Here is an 18,290-nt window from a genome sequence, read left to right as displayed (position 1 = left end):
AATGGGAGGAAAAGGCAATAATGGTAACCACACATAGGCAGAAAATACTGGGGCTAAATAATAATAAGGTGCTGCTGCTGCTCACGAAGCCCATGACCCAAGAGGTCAAGGTGTGCGAGGACCCATAGGATTTGGCGACGGAACGCACAGAGGTCTCTGGAGCACCACCTACAGTTCGAGTGGAGAGGTGCACTCTATCAAGACGTGTTGGAGGTTCCTGTCGTAAGAGCCCCACTGCTCAGGCATATGATAGTGAGAAAAAAGAATTAGAGAAAAATGTAAAAGACACAGTTGTGGTTACAATAAGTGCTGACTTTATCATTATCTTAACCAGCAAGACATGTATATATGCATTTCTGTACCTCTCAGGACAGAAATAGAACAGAAACAGAGACATATAAAGAGCAAAAGCCAAGGTCTGGATGTACTTGCACCAGTTGAGAAGCAGGTAGATGTCACCCAAAGTGTGGCTTCTGTGAAAGTAACAGAGAATAAATATTCTCCATGCAAAATGAGTGTTTGCACTCAGGTTGTGTTTGCAACCTGACCAAGCAGCTAGCAGACTTCTTGGTAAGATCTTTACTACCACCATGAGGCAGGAGCCCAGAGCTCCAATACTTTAGCTGGCTTTTGACTGGGAGCCATAAATCCAGATAAAAGGAAAGTAAATCACTAGACTGGAAGAGGAATGAGAAGACAGAAAGAGAAAGGAAAAGGAGAGAAAAAAAATGAAAGAAGGAAAAAAATTCCACTGAAAATAAACCTACAAACTAAAGTTCTAAAACACGAAGGAAAATATTTTAAGAAAGACTGGCAACAAAATCAATAATCAAAAAGTGAAACTATGTTAGACAAAACAAAGCAGAACAATCTCCAGGAAAAGGAGGGCGGGGGCGGAGAGGCCATTCCTCAGCTTAAAAAAATGGGTTGATAGAAAACAAATATATATTTTTAAAGATTTTATTCATTTTTAGAGAGAGGGGTAGAGAAGGAGAAAGGGAGGGGAAGAAATATCAATGTGTGATGGCCTCTTATTCACCCCCAACTGGCGGCCCGGCCCGCAATCTAGGCATGTCCCCCCACTGGGAATCAAACTGGTGACCCTTTGGTTCTCAGTCCTTTGGTTCAGTTCACTGAGCTACACCAGCCAGGGCAGAAAACAAATATTAAAAAAAAAAAACAATGAGATACCACTACACACATGATAGAGAAGTCAAAATCCAACACACAACACCAAGTGCTAGTGAGGATATGGAGCAATAGGAACTCTCATCTACTGCTGGTGGGAATGCAAAATGGTACAGCCACTCTGGAAGACAGTTTAGTGATTTCTTATAAAACTAAACATACTCTTACCATTGACCCGGCAATCATGTTCTTTGGTACTTTTGGTTCTTGGGTATTTACCCAAATGAGTTCAAAACGTATGCCCACACAAAAACCTGGATGTGGGTGTTTACAGAAGCTTTACCCATAATTGCCAAAACTTGGAAGCAACTAGGAGGTCCTTTAATAGGTAAAAAGATTTGTAAACTGTGGTCCATTCAGATAAAGGAATGTTATTCAGCAGTAAAAAGAAATGAGCTATCGAGCCATGAAAAGACATGGGGGAGACTTCAATGCATATTGCTAAGTGAAAGAAGCCAACGTGAAAAGGCTACATACTGTGTGATTCCAACTACCTATATGACATTTTGGAAAAGGCATAACTATAGGGACAACAACAAAAAAATAAGTGGTTGCCAGAGGTTAGAGGGTAGGGAAGGATGAATAGTCAGAAAACAAGATTTTTAGGGCAGTGAGACTGCTTTGTGTGATACTAATGATGACTACATGCCATTCTACATTTGTTCAGACCCGAAGAATGTACAACACCAAGAGCGAACCCTAAGGTAAACTATGGACATTGGGTGATATGGACATTGGATGTCAATTTAAGTCTATTAATTGTAACAAATATATTACTTGGGTGTGGGATGTTATAATGGGGGAAGCTATTCATGTGCATGGGCTGGGGGTATATGGGAAATCTCTGTACCTTCTGCTCAATATTGCTATAAATTTAAAGTGGCTCTAGAAAATAATCTATTTTTTAAAATGTAGGGTACAAATGGAATAGTGATGAGTACTGATGGAGTTCAAATCACTACTCTGGTACTGACTATGAAAAAACACTAAACAAACTTGTCACCTTTAGAATGTTTTCATGTCTTTTCCTGAATGTAATTATCACACAATTTCCAAAGCCTAACTCAAATGCTGCCTCCTGCATGGAGCTGTCTTTGATCAGTATCAGTCCTAAATGTTCTCTCCTCTTTCCTGTTCTTTTGTTTTCTGATTATTGTCCCTGTTGTCTATTCTGACTTAGATGGCAAATCATTGAAGGCATAACTTTGTCTTATACATGTGTGCATTCTTAAATTTTTTAAAAAATTATTGATGAGAGAGAAAGACAGAGAGATTTTGTTGTTCTGTTTATTTATGTATTCATTGGCCGACAGGAGATGGAGACCTCAACCTTGGTGTGCTGGGATGACGCTCTAACCAAAGCCAAGCAGGGCACATGTGTGTGTTCTTCATGGGTTTGAATTTGGGTGGTGAGTTCTAAACCTCAGTTTCTTTGTCTGTAGGCTAAGGCTAATAACAATGACATTGAAATTTTGTTGTAAAGAGTAAGTGTACTTCAACCTGTAAAAAGATAAAGTAGAAACTCAAAGAAGAGACTGGCTCCTTAGGAGTGGAGATTTGAACTGTTTATTTCACTTTAATAATATTTTCAGTTAAAAAAAAAAAAGGTCTCAGCTACAGGTCCCAAAGGAGGAGGTCCCTAGGTTTTTTCCTGCTACATGTGAACTAATCTTCCAGTTTATACTTGCACAGTTTTTCTTCCTCCCCACATCTCTTCCCCTCAACTTGTCAACTTAATTGTCTGGTCACTGCTTTAATAAATAAAGATGAAATAGGAATTTAATTCCTGTCCTCTGAAAAGCCAACCAATGCCTCCCCTGGATTGGGACTGATGGAAAGTTAACAGGCCTGTCTTGAAATGTCAGAAAGACCTTTATAAAGAAAGTGATCATGTCATACACGAGCCCATTCTCACTGTAGCAGTGGGAATTTTAAACTCTCGGGGACCTGAGCCAAACCTGCAGCCCTTCCCTGTCTCCCCTCTGCGGGTCAGCAGGGAGGCTGAAATGCTGCTCTTAGCTCTGTGGCCGCAGTCTGTGTCTCCTGGATTAGCGGGGAGAGTGAGGTGGGTGTCACACTTCACTGATGGGCAACAGAGGGTCTTTCAGTCAGGCAATTTCTCCTGTGGCCTTAATAACAACTAGCCCCAGGTAGATGTGCCTTCTGGGGAAATGGGAAAGAATTGTTTTTTAGATCCCAAAAGCAAAGAGCGAGGTAACAGAATGCTGTAAGTGTCTGTTTTGGTCTCAGAGCTCTAAACAATTCTCAGCTGCAGATGTTAAAGTATCCAGAATCCATGGAGAGCAGAACAGATGATATTATTCATCCTGCTTCTGCTGCTCTGAGAGCCTTCACAGCATTTGATGACTCGTGTGTGGAGCAACCCTGCCTATGCTCCCAGGCTGCATTCAATTCATTTCAGCTTATAAAACCTTTTATAGAGAGTCACTATGGGGACCAGTTTCTATGCTGGGGACATACAAAGATGAGTAAGCACCAGAAAACACTCAGGAGCTCACAGCAGAGAAGACAGGTGGAGAGGCCCTGCAGTTGGTCAAGTACACTGGTGCCCTGCACAAAGGACAGTGGGCTGAAATTCAGCCTGTGCTCCTCCTATTCCCAAGCCATGTGTCTGACCCTGGAGGAAGGGGTGCCTTTTTCTAATATGCACAGAGGAGCACTGTGTGCTCCTAGCAGCCCTGGACTGAGGTGCCAACTTAGAATTCATTAATACAAAAGCGTAAGTGCTATAATGGAGGCAGATATCAATAGCATGGGAAGGGAGGAGAGAGCAGGTGAGTCTCCCTAGCATAGGAGATAAGGAGGGTGACAAAGAAGGGGGTTTTTCAGAAGGGCCTTGGAAGAGGAACAGGAATTCTCCCTGTAGAGCTGGTGAAAGAAGGGCAAACAAGGCAGAGGAAATAGGCTGGTGGTTCTCGAACCTCAGTGTTATTTGAAATCCATAGTTTGTTACAAGTGTACAGAGTGTCCCTGGTCCAGAGATGGGTTCTGGTTTAGCAGGTCAAGGGAAGGGTCAAAGAGCAAATATTTTAAATGATTTTCCTGTAGGATTTTAACACAGTGGTTACAAGAGAAAGTGCTGAGCTGAAAGTGTGTCCAGAGGAGTTTAGGCAACACAGGGTCTGCTAGGTTCACAGGAACAGAGATCACCAGCTGCAAAGTGGACAGTGGAGGCGGCTGGTGAAGGCCACTGTGCCAGCAGACTAGCTGTCTCAGAGCCTAGCCCATGATTAATCCATCCTCAAGTGCAAAGGTCAGATAACAGCTTAAAATGTGAAGAAAACAGGCAGAAGGGACAAGAGGCAAGGATTTCAGGCCCACCTCTACCACCTGTGGGTTGGGTCACTTTGGGCTAATTATTTCCCTTCTGAGTCTCCATCTGTACACTGACAGGAGCTCAGGCCCCTCTCAGTTGTACAGTGCAAGACCTCAACCCCTTCCTGTGAGAAGTTCAATGTATAAGAAGATGCTGGATAAGTCCTGGAAAAACAAAAAAGATATTAATAGTGGAAGTCAGAATAGGCTCAGGCTCGTTTTGGGAAGTTCTTTCTCTGAAACCTTCTCAAGCCTCTCTGTGTACCTCATAGCACCCAGCACAGCGCTCTGCATCTACTAGGCCCTCAGTACACATTGCTTAATGATAAACAGGATCTAGGTGTGAGTTGACACTTCAGGGCTGGGCATATCTGAAGTCCGCTTTCTGCACTTCACCCAGCCTATGATCAGCAGGCATTTAATAGGGTGATTCCCCCCAACCAGACTTTTATTAATTAGGGTTCTCGATTGTCTGGATGTTTTAAAATATCCCCAGGTAGTGATACCAAGGCCGTAATGATAACCCTGAGGTGGGTGTAACCTATATGTGATAGGGTGGGGGAAAGAATTAGAGATTTTAAAGGTAATGAAAAGCTTTTCTTGGACTTAAACATACTTTAATATATTTAGACTATAGCTTTAAAACTTGCCAGATGGAGGTAATTATGTGGAATATTTGAAAGTGTAACAGAAAGTGCGTATCAGAGAAGGCAGCCTTTGGTTTGCCTGAGAAATGGTGTTTCTTCCTGCCCGAAATCAAAAGACAGGTATAGAGTTCCTTTGTTTATCAGTTTGCAAACTGAAATAGCCTATGACGAGGGTTTTAGTCCTGAACAATGCAATGGACATGTTGAATCACTCACTTTTGGTCAAGGGAAGGGCAACACTGGAGTGGGAGCTCTGACCAGGAAGGTCATGCGTTTGCAAGTGCCCCTCGGGGGAGGCTGGAGCTAGTGGCGTCCCGCCAACATCCCATGCTGCCCCTTCCAGTGTCGGCAGCTGCATCCCTCGGCCTGAGGGTTCTCTGGTGCGGGAGCCTGTCCTGACCATGAGCACTACAGACAAGAGGTGTCTGGGCATTAATGCCATGGCCCACCCCACAAAAAGACTGATGGGACGAGGCATATGCCTCAGCTCCCTGGTCCCTCCATGGGATAACTGTCTCCTGGGGCTTAAGCGCCAGGTGGGCACAGTGGTAGACTGCATGATCACACGTCTTTTCTCCGCTGTCTCGCCTCTCCTCTGATGTGATCTGGGACTGTCTTCCAGACAAACCACTTGTGCTGGAATCCTTGTCTCAGGTCCTACTTCTGGGGTACCCCAACAAAAACATCAGGCCACTGTGAGTGTGATCACTGAGGTCATCAGTGTGTCTGGGGGTTAACAAAACACAGGGCCACCGTGGGGCTTATGACACTATAGAGGAAGTAGTTGAAGAGTCTGGCATAGAAGGAGATGAGCACAGGGGCAACTCATGGGGTAGGGGGAAGGAGAGAGGGAGCAACCTTGTTTGGATGCCTGCTCTGTGTTTGGTGTTAGACATAGTATACATGATCTCTATGAATCTTTACCACACCACCATAAACCAGGAAGATGTCATCACAGTTTTATAGTTTAGGAAACATCACTGCGGGGGGCGGGGGGGGGAGCTAAATAACTTGTTTACAATCAGGTGACTATGGAGTGGCATAGGAAGGGATTTGAATTCAGGCCTTTCTGGTACCAAACTCTATGCTCCCTTCCCAAGAGCTCCTCTAATAGCCCACACATAATGAGTAACTATCGGTGAACAGTATGGTCCTTGTGAAGAAGGACCAGCGCTGTTTCTGAGGCCAGGCTGGGTTTCCCAAGTGGAAGGACCTTACAGAAGTTGACAGTAGTCACACTGGTTCTCAGCAGATCCAGAGATTTGATTGCTGTACACCCTGAGCAGTGATGTGGCCCCAGGGAACTGAATGAAAACAACTAAATTCTCCAGAGACTCATGTATGATCCAGGTACTAATCTGTTAACCAGATATTCATGTTAGTTAGTATATGTATCCTATGGCTGCTACAACAGATTCCACAAACTTGGTGGCTTCAAACTACACATATTTGTTATCTTGCTGTTCTGGAGGTCAGAGGTCTGAAATCAGTTTCACTGGCCTAAGACCCAGGTGTGGGCAGGGCTGAGTTTCTTTCGGAGGCTCTAGAGGGGAATCCGTTTCCTTGACTTCTCCAGCTTCTAGAGACTTCCTTTATTCTTTGGCCCTTCATCTATCTCCAAAGCCAATAGCCTTGCATTTCTCTATCTCCCCCTGCCCCCTGTCTCCCCTTGTGGTTACATCTGGTTTATCTAATTAATCCAGAATAATTTCCCTGTCTCAGGATCCTTATTAATCACATCAGCAAAGTCCTTTTTGCCATGTGAGGTAATGAATCCACAGGTTCCAGCAGTTAAGATGTGAACATTTTAGGGGCCATTATTCAACTTACCAGTTGGCCAGTTTTTTTGGTCCCCTAAAGACTTTGTGTAAGGCCAGCCTGTGGTCATAGGCTGCTTGGGGAACCTGAAACCAGAACACTGGAGTGTGGATGATCTGCATGGACAGGGTCACGAGCCAGCTGTGAGCCAGCTGGGTACCATCCTCCATCCAACAGATGAGGAGTGGGACTTCCGACACTCAGACCTCCCTTCTTGTAGATGCCATGTCCCGACTGTCAGTTACTGCTCTTTAGTGATGATGTGGGTGGCTCCCAACTCCCTCTCCTTGGCACATTTACAAACCGGCTTTTATGGTTACTTGATAGGACTTGTCCTACCCAGGTCCTCTTTAACTATGCCCATTAATGCAATCTGACAGACCATGTTATAAACAGTCTCTAGAGACAGCATTCCACCCAGGGCCTCTCTGCTCCCCGCCCTTCTCTTTCTATTGCTCTGATTTTTAACTACGGACTCTGGGGCTCCAAAATTCACTTTGCCCTTCCTCTGTGGTTTTGATAAGATGTTAAAACCTTTTCCTCTTCATTCTGTGCACAGATTGTCCCATCCACTATGTGCTGATATTTATGCATAACCTTGTCTTAAAGTTTGGGGAATGACTTACCTTCGCCTCATGTGTGCTCAGCATCCACCTCTCTGAAATCCGTTCCGAGAGTGTGCAGTGGTGGGCCAAGCACTGGGTAAGGGCCTGGGGATGCAAAGGTGAGCAGACTTGCCCCTGCTCTCATGGAGCCTAGAGAACAGTGGGGAAGATGGATCTTTATCGAATAGTCACACTTATGAATGTGTAATTAAAAATGGAGGTAATTGCTATTAAGGAATGAAACATGGTTAGTGAAAACCTGAAACAATGAGATCTGCCCTAGATTGGGGGTCCTCAAGGGAAACTTCCTTAGGAAGTGCCATCTGAATGTGATCATGGGGTGGGTGGAGGGGAGGGGGGAGCTGGGAGGTTAGCGTGACTGTGGGCAGAGATGGATGCGTGGGGGGGGGGCCATTCTTCATAGCAAGAGGGGGAGCTGTCTCCAAACCCAAACCTTTTCCCACTTGTGAACTCTAGGATTCACCAGTCATCCAAACCAAATAGCTGTAGGGTGCAAAGGCCGGTGGAGTCCAGCCTCCTTGTTTCAGATTAGAGGGCTTCAATGGGTCTGTCTCTGATTCCTTGCCCTTTTCCCTTTTTAGTTAGAACAGACTCTCTGGTATAATGAGAATCTGCATAAACATTTTTTTTCTTGACATGCTTTTCTATTTCAAGACCTTCGGTTGCTTCATTGGAGGTGAGTTCCCAAGCTTTTAAACTTGAGTCTTGGGTCCTAAGTATCCTGGTGGCACCACTTGGATGCTCTAATTACAGTCACTTATTAAAGTGAGTGGGCCCTTCTGGAATGCCTTCTGAGAGTTGGCTTCCATGTCAGAGGCCTGGCCTCCTAGCTCAGCCGAGGGACAGTGGGCAAAGGAGGGTGAATCCTGGGATGAGTGCTGAAGGCTTTCAAACAGGGAGTGTGGCCAGTGGGCTCTGAACTGGGCCATAATGTATTTTTGTTCAATTATATATTATAAAAAGGGAAAGGAACAAGGAAAGTAAATTAATGCTTAATGTTAACTATGGCATCCAACGCACATTTAAGGCTCCCGTATCTCAAAGCTGAGGTCTATGCACACCTGACATCTGACCCTGCCACACCCCCTACTTCAACATTAATTTCTGAGATTCTCAGTCTGAATCAAAGTGGGCAGGGGTGTTAAAAAACAAATGAACTAATGCCTTTGGTAATGATTTAATTCATCACCACATAAGATGTAAGTCACCCCAACTCACCCCATTTGTATCTTACCTGATGGCCTGTAAGGCAAGTTATGGCCACTTAGGTTCTCTTCTGTCACCTGTCCCACTGGTTTGGAACACTTCTTACACCAATCAGGCACTCACCCATGTTTCCTGTCTGAGCCCTGTCCCCACACCTCGTCTCAGCACTGAAGCTTCATGCTACTTGAGGACACTTACTCACCCCTCTGGCTCTGTTCTCTCTGGCTTTCCTTAATTCTGGCTTCCAGGAACCAGATCTTGATACTGACTGTCTTGGTCAGTACCTACGCCTCCCACTGGGGGTTCTGGGACAGCTACTTAGATCCTCATAAGCAATTTATAAAGTCGGAACTAATATGATCCCCATTCTACCAACAGGGAGATTAATGCCCAGAAAGGTTAAGTGATTCATATAAGAGCACCCAGCTCTGGGCTTTTCTGCTTTTGTTTTGTAATCTGAAGAATTCATTATGCTAATTTTAGCTGTAAAACATAAAAAAAAAATCATTTCCCACTTGGATGGTGAGGAGTAAAGAGATATAAAATTAATGAGAATGACATAAATAAAGCTCAGGTCATTGAGAGCCAAATGGATTGTGGATAGTAAATAACTGGGCTGCCGAGTGGCGTTTCTCTTTCACATCCATGTTTCTCTCTCTCTTTCTCTGTCCCTTAAATGAGAATAAAATAAACCTTAAAAAAAAAAGAGTTTAAAATGTCATAGACTGAGTGGTTTAAACAATAGAAATTTATATTCTCACAGTTCTGGAGGTTGGACGTCTGACATCAGGGTGCCACTAAGGTCATGTTCTGGTAATGACCCTCTTCTTGGCTAGATCACGTGGCAGGCTCTCCTGTCTCTTTTTAGGAGAATGCTAATCCCATGGCATCAGGGCCCCACCCTTGTGACCTCTGTAACCCTTAATTCCCACCCTGTAGGCCTTATCTCCAAATATAATCACACGGAGGAGTTAGAGCTTCAACACACAAATATGTTTTCATTAAAAATGTCAAGATGTAATGGGTTTATTATTATTATGACTTAAAAATAAACTAGGAAATACATTTCTCGGTCTCAATTTCTAGTGCATAAGTATTGATAAGTATGTAACAATAAACAGAAACCTCATTTGAAGTGAATTAAGGACACCAGAAAGGGGAGCTCCCATGCCTCATGTCTATCATGAAGCACAAAAGGGAGAACTATTTGTTTGTAATAGCCCTCACAGCTTCCTCTTCCGCTCTACATCAAAGATAATTTCCTCTCCTTTGTTTTAGCGGACTTGTACGTGGCTTGCCACGGTTTCATCTACCAGATTGCAAGTCCTTGTTTTTCCTGAATAAACCCATTTATGCTGGAGAAATACCTATCTGGCTGACTTTTTGTTTATGGCCAGCATATTTAACCCACACAAGCAAAAGCTCTTTGGGATTCTTAGTAATTTTTAAGAGTGTAAATGGCTCCTGAAACCAAAAAGATCATCCTTGGGCAGGCCTGCATCTCTGTGTGACAACGGAAGAGACAAGCTGCCTACCTCTCTTGGGTGTTTTTTCTTAACAGAGTTCTTCTGTATTTGGCATGCCTGTACCTTACGGGCTGTGTGACTATTCTGCATACCTCCTAGCTTTCTGGTTGAACCACTGGGAAAGGTTTCTGTATACAATGTTTTGTGGTGGCCTTTGGCCTCTACTTGTTTACATAGTATATACATCTCTATTCTTTTTCCCTGTAGCTGTGAGAGTTCAAACAGTATTATGTGGCCCCAATATTACATAAATGCAGTGCCGATGTCGACATTGAAAGCACGGATGGTGCTCAGTGGCTCTCCAGATGACCCAGATCCGTTAACACAACCTTATGGTAAGTCCTCATCAAAGGAAAAGTTAATGCGGAAGTCCTTGTGGGGCACTCACAGGACCCTGGGGGTGAACCTGCAGGTCCCAGCTGGAGAAGCTGAGCTAAGCTGGCCCAGCACAGTGACCCAGAGCCGCGGGCGGAATGAACCTCAGTGATAACGGCAGTGCTGCTGTTCTTACCACCGATTGTGTGGTTACTTCACAGTTTCCTAAAAGGTATACTTAAATATTATCTTAGGACTTATTCTTCTCATTTCTATGTCCCTGGGTCTTGGTTTGAAATGTTTTCCTCTCAGCTTCCTTGATTAACAGTGGACCAAAGATCTAAGTCGAGATTTTCCCTTCGTTCTTCTTCCCAAATTCTCCACCTGGCATGTCGTCAGCCTTGTCTCCCTCCGGCAGACGCCTCGTTGTTCTGGGTGCAGAGGTCCTGAGTCTTCTTCCTTCAGCTGCCCCACACTCTGGTTCACCACCAACAGGTCGTTGTGTCCTTTTCCCCAGGGACGCTAAACACTCACGTCTCACAAAACAACCCTTTCTTCCCTTAATAATCAATCAGTACTTTCTCCATAACCCCTGTTCCTTGGAGTTGATACGTGGACACTCGTTGAGAGTCTGGTCATGTCGTCATATGTAGAACAATTGTCAAAGGTTTAGTTCCAACTCTTCTACTTACTAGCTGTGTGGACTGAGCACACTGCTTGGCTTCCCGGGCCCCAGTGTCCGCCCCTATAAAACGGTCATAATCCTACATGCACTCCTTCCCATGTGGAGTTGTTGTGAGGCTCGGATTTGATAAAGGGTGTGCAAGTATTTTGCACAATGTGAAATGCTAGTCAAAGGCAAGTTGGAAGTCAGACAGACATTGACATATTTAAGTGTCACTTTGTGATTCTTCCTGCTGAGGCTAGGAAAGAGTGTGACCTCAGCGAAGATCAACATAGTGAAGATTTGGGAACACAAGTCTTTTTTCCTGCATGGTATTTGTTTCTTCAAATTGCAATTTACCATATGTGAACATTACAGTGCTTAATAAAACTTGTTTTGCAACCTATTACTAATTGAAGTGGGAAATCATTAGCCTCTTCAAACAGACCCTAACCGAACCCCTTTTTGGAAAAGGGGTGCTCTGTAGAGTGATTAGACTCAGCTGAGAGAGAATATCTGCACCCTGGAAGGCCAATTTTCTTTTATTTTCTTAAACAGATTTTATTTATTTATTTTTAGACACAGGCGAAGGAAGGGAGAAAGAGAAGGAGAGAAACATCAGTGTGTGGTTGCCTCTCACGTACCCCCAGCTGGGGACATGGCCCACAATCCAGGCATGTGCTCTGATTGGGAATTGAATCAGGAACTCTTTGATTTGCAGGCTGGTGCTCAACCCAGTGAGCCACACCAGCCAGGGCAGTTTTCTTTTTATAATGTAACTATATTAAAGGCAACACGGAAATAAAAAATACAAAAATAATCCAGAATCCTACTGTCTGAATACAACACTCTGTATTGTCCCATTACAGCCAGTTGTCATCTGTAAACACATATGGCTTAAGGAAGCCGTGGTTGTAATGCACACACCAAGGAGGTATGAGAGTGAGGTGTCCCCAGCCTCTGTTTCAGAGGATGAGGACGGCCAGAGCTGCCCCACGTCCACATCTCATCCAGGTCTGAAGTACACAGTAGAGTGGATAGCCCTGAAACAGTATCCGTATACTTGCCAGAATTCACCAAGAGAGAGCTTCAATTTTGCTGAACCTGTATTAGCAATGTAAGTTGCAAATATTCCAGTCAGGAATATGAGATTGGCAATGTGAAAATTGATTATCATCCAGCTACTGGCATCCAGACCCAGTCAGAAGGAATTTTCAGGCAAGCAGAATCTGATGTGGTGTTTACATCTGCTGAGAGGGAGCAGGCCTCTCAGCATTGCTGTTTACATCAGTTCCCAAGGGAACCGAAATCATGGCTGGTACTCAGTGGCTCTCCAGATGACCCAGCTCTGTAAACATAACCTTGGAAAAGCCCACTCAGAGATGACTTGCCTGAGAGAAGTGGTGTAAGACTTGTGATCCAGAATCTTGGAAATAACTCTGACAGTGTCAGATGGAAGTGGCAATTTTAGTTACAAAAGCTTTTGCCATTAAAAATAGATAAATTGGCTGGGATGGGAGTAAAAGACAAAACTGTACTTGGACAACAATTAAAATAAAATAATAAAAAAATAAATTAACTTGTAAGAGGCAAAAAAATAAAATAAAAAATAAAAATAGATAAGTAAAATCAGATACGTCTTTACTGTTTCACATTCTGGTTCACTCTTAATTAAAATGCACAGAAAATGATTTGAGACCTAACTTCGAAAAATTCAAAATAAGTAGCAAGATATAATGGGAAATGCTTTACTAAGAAAACAAAATTTATAATTGTTAAAAATGTTAATGTAAGCAGAAGTGATTTTAGGCATTCAGGGACGTTTTGTTCCCCATTCTAATTTGCCTTTTATATAGCTAACTTTTTTTTCTGGTAGGAAAACAGATTGTAGAAAGAAATAGAATCTTATTTCATCATGAAAACCATTGTAAGAGGCAGATATTGTTGTTGTCTTCGTTTTACAGATGAAGTCTCAAGGAAGCAAAGGGCCTTGCCCCGAATTTGCCTGGCACTGGGGAGAAACCCTTGGATGGAGAACATGTGAACAGCAGGTGGCAGCAGTGTCCTTGGAGTTGGTGTTGTCCCCTGCAGTCACAGGAAAGCAAGGTTGCTGTGTGCCTATCTCCTACCCCCCTTACTGAGCAGCCAGGGGACCTACCTGTCTTCCTGGAGGGTGTATCTCTGAGGAATGCCTGGGGGAGAAGATTGGGAAAGATGACCCAGAAGTCATTTACAATGGAAAGGCTCCCTCTAGATAATTAATGTCATGTACAATTGTGTGACCGTGGCATGTTACCCTCTGTGTTCTTTGATAGTCTTTTCTGTGAACCAGTGGTAATAATGGCCGCCTGCCCCACAGGGTCATGGAGACAGGTGAAGAAGCACGAAACCCACAAAGCCTGGAGCAGCTTAGTGGGCACGACTCACGCTGCTTGTTGGTGCCTGTCTTCACGGAGGGCCTCATCATGTATAGTGGGCTTTCATGCCTATCGTCTCAGTCCACCCTCCTTCCACAGTTCGAGCTGCAGACATCACACCCATTTCACAGAGAAGGGCTCTGAGGTTGAGCCAGAGGAAGAAAAAATCAGCAAGAGCTTTGCCGTCAAGCAGATTGGAAGTCAGATTTCCTTGAGGTGTGGAACATGTGCAAGTTACTTAATACTCTGGAGCCTCAGTTTCTTTGTAAAATGCTGATATTTCCTACCTTGTGCACTGGTTATGAGGGTTAAATAAAACAACAGACATGAAGCCATCTGGTGTAGTTCCTCTTCTTTAGTGAGCACTTAAAACCCCTAAAACGATGTCACAAAATAAGACATATAGTAAAGTTATAATTAAGGCAGTAAAGTTACAATCCCAGCATCCAGAAATTATCATTGCGACATGTTTGTACGTTGCATGGCTGAGAGTGCACTGGATACGTACCTACCGGGAACCCCACCAAGGTGCCCCTCCTAAAGAGAGTGCGGAGCTGGGCTTCTGCAGAGACAGACGGCTCTTCTGTGTAACCGCTTCCTGCATCGCCGCTAAAAAGCTCAGGCGTAAAGCCCTTTTGAGAAGCTGATGAAAAAAAAAACATTCAAATGTTTTCAGTTTGAAATTATACACCTAAATTTAAAAACACGTAAATAATCCAGAGGTAGCCAAAACAATCCTATTATGTAGTTAGAGGCTGGAATTTTGCCTGGAAAAGCAGTGCTTCATGGGGAAATTTTTTTACGTTCTACATATTTCTGTTTGACAAACATCTTAGTTGTTGAAACATTAGTGTTCAAGCTGTTACCATTACAGTGGGTAAATTTGGTAAAAGCAGTAAACTAGTCATTTGGCAAATTGATTTAATTGATGAATTGAGTGAACTGATTATTCAGCAAATTGGGTTTGGGATGCACTGATTTCTGTCAAATTGGCTTGTATCTGTTGGACATAGAATAGTGCTTAATGTATATACTTGAGTGAATGAATATATAAAGGAATGAATGAATGAATGAATGAATGCACTGAATCTCGCCATAAATGAAATGATCTTTCCTTCTAAAGATCAATGACTTCACATGACATCAGCATTTTAGGAGCCTTGCCTGAACTCTGGTCCCAGGATCACTCACGCTCACTGTGTGTGTACCCTTACTCCAAATCTGCACCCGTGGCCCGCCTGGTTGGCTTCCAAGTGAGAGCTGGTGCTTTCCTGTTGGTTCAATGTCAAAGCCCACACACTATGGGCTTGGAGTCGGAAGAACCAGGTTCCAGTCTCACTTGGCTCGGGTACTTACCAGCCGCAGAACACTGGCTGGTTGGTTTACCCTTGAACTGTTTCCTCATCTATACATTTGGCACAGTTCTCATGCCTGCTCTTCCCAGCATCACTGTCAAGATCAAGTAAAACATGGAACTGTTCTCTGGAAGCAGGGAAGTGCTAGATGAATGCAAGCTCATTATTGTTGAAACTATCAGACCTCGGGGTCCAAAGTGACCACGTGTGGGTTTGGTGGAGGGAGGACTGGGAGGGGCTGGATCTCCTTGGGGGAAGGAGCCAGATGGGTCACTCTTCCCCTGTGCTCTTTGGCCTCTGCCTTTCTGGTCACTGACACTGAGGATGGACACACAGACCTATTAAAGTGCCTCCCCCAGGTCGACTGTCGATGGAGAGCAGGCAAACACCAGTGGCCTTACAACACTTCCTCTCTGGTCACTTCAAGGCTGAAGTCACAAGGTGAGGGTGAGGAGAGGAGTCTGGATTCTCCCACCATCACTTGGGGGCCCACGAGGCCAGGCTGGTGAGCTCCTCCTGTCTGGCCTCCTCTGTCCACCACTCACTGCTCTGAACCTAGCCTGAGCGGGTTCCCAGGGGGTGTCTACCAGCCACCTTTGCTGCCTCACAGAAAGAAACCTTGATTCAAATAAACCTGGATGAGGAGGGCTGGAGGAAGGAGAGGATGCAGCTAAATGTGGCGGGAAAGGGCATGGAATGGTATACACCTGGGAGCAGGCCAGAACGACCTCCCAGCTCCTCCGTCTCACACCCAGGCCACCTGAACTACGCAGGCCACTGCCACCAGCCAGGCAGTAATTGACAACCTACTCATTGTGGTTCCGTTTCCCTTTCATGCGTTATATTAGCCCGAAAGGAGACTTAACAGTTTACTACATGTTTGAAGTGCTCTTCCTTCCAGAGAGAGAGCTTCGTACCCAAAATCTAAAATCTCAAACATCTGAACAGCCCTTCGGGGGGGAAAGCACTTGTGTATAGATGGACTGTGAACTGGAAGGTTCTGAGTTCACCTCATTCAGTTATTATTCACTGTCAGCTGGGGCCTTCTTCTCAGCCTTCAGAGGTCAGGTTCAAGTTGGCCTAAACCCCATTTCCCAGGTCTGTGAGCAGGGCTGGTTTCAGATCATTTGTGGCCCCAGGGCCTTTTAATTATGGCACCCACATTCCAGATTATATCAAACACACTAGAATATACCCATATTTAACATTAAATACAACATTTTTTGCTGTTATATTTAATAATCAAAGGGGTTTTATTAATTTTGCTTCTGAAGTTATTGAGCTACCAGCCGCTCATTTATGATATGATTGGCCCTGATTTCTGGGCTGTCATCACGCACTCACAGGAGACTTTATAGAGTGAGAAAATCAAACTGCAGTGCTATTCTCAAATATAAAATATTCATAACACTGAATTTTAAAATGAAGTTCACATAATTGTATGTTTTATAGACATTTAACTAAAATGCATCACTTTTAATTTTATGCTTTTCTCTTTGTATTTTGGATCCGTTAAACTTTTTTCTCACCACACGTGTTTCCCTGGGCCTTTGACAAATGTTCCTGCGCCAGGGGCCCTGCGCCCATGGGGCCTGCCAACCAGATGGCCCTGCTGACCAGATGGCCCTCCCTGTGGCTGCTAAGAGCCCTTCCCAAGGCTTTGGCCCGGCCTCACTCCCAGCATCTTGCTGGGTCCTTGCTCCTGCATATCTGTGCATGTTTTGGTCTCAACTGGTATCAAAACAGTCAGAGCTCAGCTCTTTCATTGTCTCCTACAAAGTATCCAACCACACCGGACAAGCTGGCAACTTGGCAGATTTTGAGGGCCATGGAGAGAGGTCACTCATGCACTGTGCAGCCTTTTGACATCTGGTTGCCTCTACCCTTTTCCACCCAGTGCCCACGCTCCCTCACTCCACAGCCCCCGAACAACCGATGCCAGCAGCGTGGCCACCCTGCCCTCCAGGGAGCCGATGCACCTCGTCCCCTTCCCTTTTCCGGCTCCTTCTCTCTCAAAGAGCAGATGTGCCGGGAATGCCTGCACCCCCCAACCCCTGGAATTTTCCCGTCTAGTTAGCATTATCTGAGGCACTCACTCCCTGAGGGCACCCTGAGCAGGAGCCCCTGCTGGGCGTACCCATGATGGGGGCTTCTTCATCTCAGGACATGGCTTTGGCTTGCCTTTGGCTTGTGTTCTCTGCTAGAGAGTAGTCAAGTCAACCTCAATTCCAGTTTCATTGAACCTTCACTTCTGCTCTTGGTCCTGCCTCTGGTTTCTTGGACCTTCAACATACCCATGAGAGACAGAGCTGTATCTCCCTGGGACAACTGAGGAGGCAGAGGGGAAAGTGCCATGAGACTCAGGCCTCCGGAAAGTCCTGGGCTTTCTCAGGGCCTCCCCCGGCCCCACAACTATCTTTGATTACTTGGCTTTCTTCAGGGAAGAAATACACGGAACTGTTAACTTCCTTCAGCAAACACAGACTCTCTGCTTGGATGGGCAAACAGGGCCTGGGGGCAGGGCGGAGCAGGGGGTGGACAGTGCCCAGGGCCCCTGTCACTTTCAGACACGCCCAAAAATGGCTTAATTTCTTTCAAAAGAGAAAGAAAACCTTTTAGGTTGAAGAGAATGTTTTAGCACATAATAGTAATATATTTGTTTTCATACAAGTGCAGACTTAAAATGTAATTTTAATTTTTTTTTATGGAGGAAGGGGGCCCACAAAGGCAAGCGTGCCCAGGGTCCACAGCAGTCACAATGTGGTCCATGCGGGCAGCGGTCTCCAGACCGAACTTGATGTGTGAACGCCCATTTAATGGGACAGTTGTGCTACTGGGGGAGTAGAGAGGTGGCGCCGCCTGGACTGCGAGTGGTCATCTCTCCCACCAGGTGAACCAGGTAAACTCATTGAAAGGCTGATTCTGTCATCAGGGTCAGCATTGTTTGCGTCCAACTGTCCCAGCCTCGTAGGGAATTTTCCATAAGAGGAGATATCACAGAGAGTAGGGAGCTGTTGTTTTTCTTCCTGATGAAGGAAGGTCACATAAAAACCCAGCCTGGGCTTAGGGTCAAACCGGTTCTTTCTCTCATTTCAAGTCAGTGGGCATGGGCACCTGCTCTGCCCTGGGCATCAGGGAGAAGCAAAGCCAGGGACCTGCTCTGGGAGGAGGGGACCAGCTTCCTTGGGCTGG

The sequence above is a fragment of the Phyllostomus hastatus genome, unplaced genomic scaffold (genome assembly GCF_019186645.2).
Source record: "Phyllostomus hastatus isolate PE091 unplaced genomic scaffold, TTU_PhHast_1.1 phas_scaffold_501, whole genome shotgun sequence".
Classification (NCBI taxonomy): Eukaryota; Metazoa; Chordata; class Mammalia; order Chiroptera; family Phyllostomidae; genus Phyllostomus; species Phyllostomus hastatus.
The sequence above is the reverse complement of the archived record's forward strand: the minus strand, read 5'-3'. Positions refer to the sequence as shown.